At 49.2% G+C, this 2,527-nt stretch overlaps 1 pseudogene; it reads right to left on the bottom strand.

The window, feature by feature from the left end:
• Window positions 1-212: 212 nt before the first annotated feature.
• LOC112823166 (actin, cytoplasmic 2-like) lies at window positions 213-1,614 on the bottom strand (annotated as a pseudogene).
• Window positions 1,615-2,527: the final 913 nt, after the last annotated feature.

Here is a 2,527-nt window from a genome sequence, read left to right as displayed (position 1 = left end):
CCTCTAGAGAAATCCTGGAATAGGCAGCTCTTAGACATTAATACCCTGCACAGATCAAGAACCTCATGGTCTTGCAGATTCTCCAATCAATGGATTTCTCTTCCATCAACGTGTTCTCAACCTCAGCCACGAACTGACCGAGCTGCATGTGCTAAGGGTTTAAATCAAAGATATGTACAGGGTATTAAACATATACCAAGGGAACAGTTAACTTGGATACAAGGTCAAGATCAGCAACAAGTTCTACAATCCAGTGCTGATATCAGATACAAGCTTCAAGGACAAATTTCTTTTCAAAGGCTTATTCCAGTTTCATGAGGCTAGCATGAGGTGTATACATTTGCCAGGGTAAACTTATACTCCGGAATTCACTCATGCAGCAAATGCTACGCATCTGCTCGCAGTCCATTTAGAAGCATTTGCGGTGGACGATGGAGGGACCTGACTCGTCATACTCCTCCTTGCTGATCCACATCTGCTGGAAGGTGGACAGTGAAGCCAGGATGGAGCCCCCGATCCACACGGAGTACTTGCGCTCAGGAGGAGCAATGATCTTGATCTTCATCGTGCTGGGCGCCAGAGCTGTGATCTCCTTCTGCATCCTGTCGGTGATGCCGGGGTACATGGTGGTCCCGCCAGACAGCACCGTGTTGGCGTAGAGGTCCTTCCGGATGTCCACGTCACACTTCATGATGGAGTTGAAAGTGGTCTCGTGGATGCCACAGGACTCCATGCCCAGGAAGGAAGGCTGGAAGAGAGCCTCCGGGCAGCAGAACCGCTCGTTGCCGATGGTGATCACCTGCCCATCGGGCAGCTCGTAGCTCTTCTCCAGGGAGGACGACGACGCAGCCGTGGCCATCTCCTGCTCGAAATCCAGGGCGACATAGCACAGCTTCTTCTTGATGTCACGCACGATTTCCCGCTCGGCGGTGGTGGTGAAGATGTAGCCACGCTCCGTGAGGATCTTCATGAGGTAGTCCATCAGGTCCCGGCCAGCCAGGTCCAGACGCAGGATGGGCGTGGGGCAGGGCGTACCCCTCGTAGATGGGCACAGTGTGGGTGACCCCGTCCCCAGAGTCCATGACAATACCAGTGGTGCGGCCAGAGGCGTACAGGGACAACACAGCCTGGATGGCCACATGGCCGGTGTGTTGAAGGTCTCGAACATGATCTGGGTCATCTTCTCGCGGTTGGCCTTGGGGTTCAGGGGGGCCTCGGTCAGCAGCACGGGGTGCTCCTCGGGGGCCACTCGCAGTTCGTTGTAAAAGGTGTGGTGCCAGATCTTCTCCATGTCGTCCCAGTTGGTGACGATGCCATGCTCGATGGGGTACTTGAGGGTCAGGATGCCCCGCTTGCTCTGGGCCTTGTCGCCCACGTAGGAGTCCTTCTGGCCCATGCCCACCATCACACCCTGGTGTCGGGGTCGCCCGACGATGGACGGGAACACGGCCCGGGGGGGCGTCATCCCCAGCGAAGCCCGCCTTGCACATGCCGGAGCCGTTGTCGATGACGAGGGCGGCGATCTCCTCTTCCATTGCGGTCGGTGGAGGCGGCGGCAGTGGACGCGAAGGACGAGCTGCGGGAGAACGCGGAGCGCGGGCCGGGTGCGGCGAGTGAGCCTTTCTTTTTTCAACCAACTTCTATTCAATTCCTTTTATAAAATCTTTTATAATTTTCATCTTTACAGTCATATTCCATCCCTTCATCGTATTTACCCTTATTTTTGTACATACATAAGTTTTTCTTTCTTTAAAACTTTGGGAGGCACTTTCTTCTAACAGACCAAAATACGCCCAAAATCTAGTGTGTGTGCACCAGCCTGAACATCTTTGATCATATTCTGTTTGTTGATTTTTTTTTTTAATCTTTTTCTTTTTCTTTTCTTTCTTTCCCTTTCTTTCCCCCCAGTTTCAGGTCTCTTCTGATTTGTTTAGTGTATATTTTTCTGGGGTCATTGTTACCCTGTTAGCATTTTGTTCTCTCATTCATTTATTCTCCTCTGGACAAAATGACAAGACAGAAAAAGTCACCTCAAAAAAAAGAACAAGAGGCAGTAGCAACTGCCAGGGACCTAATCAATACGGACATTAGTAAGATGTCGGAACTAGAGTTCAGAATGGTGATTTTAAAGATCCTAGCTGGGCTTGAAAAAAGCATGGAAGATATTAGAGAAACCCTTTCTGGAGAAATAAAACAACTAAAATCTAACCAAAATCAAAAAGGCTATCAATGAGGTGCAATCAAAAATGGAGGCTCTAACTGCTAGGATAAATGAGGCAGAAGAGAGAATTAGTGATATAGAAGACCAAATGATGGAAAATCAAGAAGCTGAGAAAAAGAGAGATAAACAACTACTGGATCACGAGGGCAGAATTCAAGAGATAAGTGATACCATAAAATGAAACAATATTAGAATAACTGGGATCCCAGAAAAAGAAGAAAGAGAGAGAGGGGCAGAAGGTATATTGGAGCAAATTATAGCAGAGAACTTCCCTAATTTGGGGAAGGAAACAGGCATCAAAATCCA

The sequence above is a fragment of the Callorhinus ursinus genome, unplaced genomic scaffold, assembly GCF_003265705.2.
Source record: "Callorhinus ursinus isolate GAN/ISIS: 27379988/994484 unplaced genomic scaffold, GSC_fseal_2.0 scaffold5, whole genome shotgun sequence".
Taxonomy (NCBI): domain Eukaryota; kingdom Metazoa; phylum Chordata; class Mammalia; order Carnivora; family Otariidae; genus Callorhinus; species Callorhinus ursinus.
The sequence above is the reverse complement of the archived record's forward strand: the minus strand, read 5'-3'. Positions and strand labels throughout refer to the sequence as shown.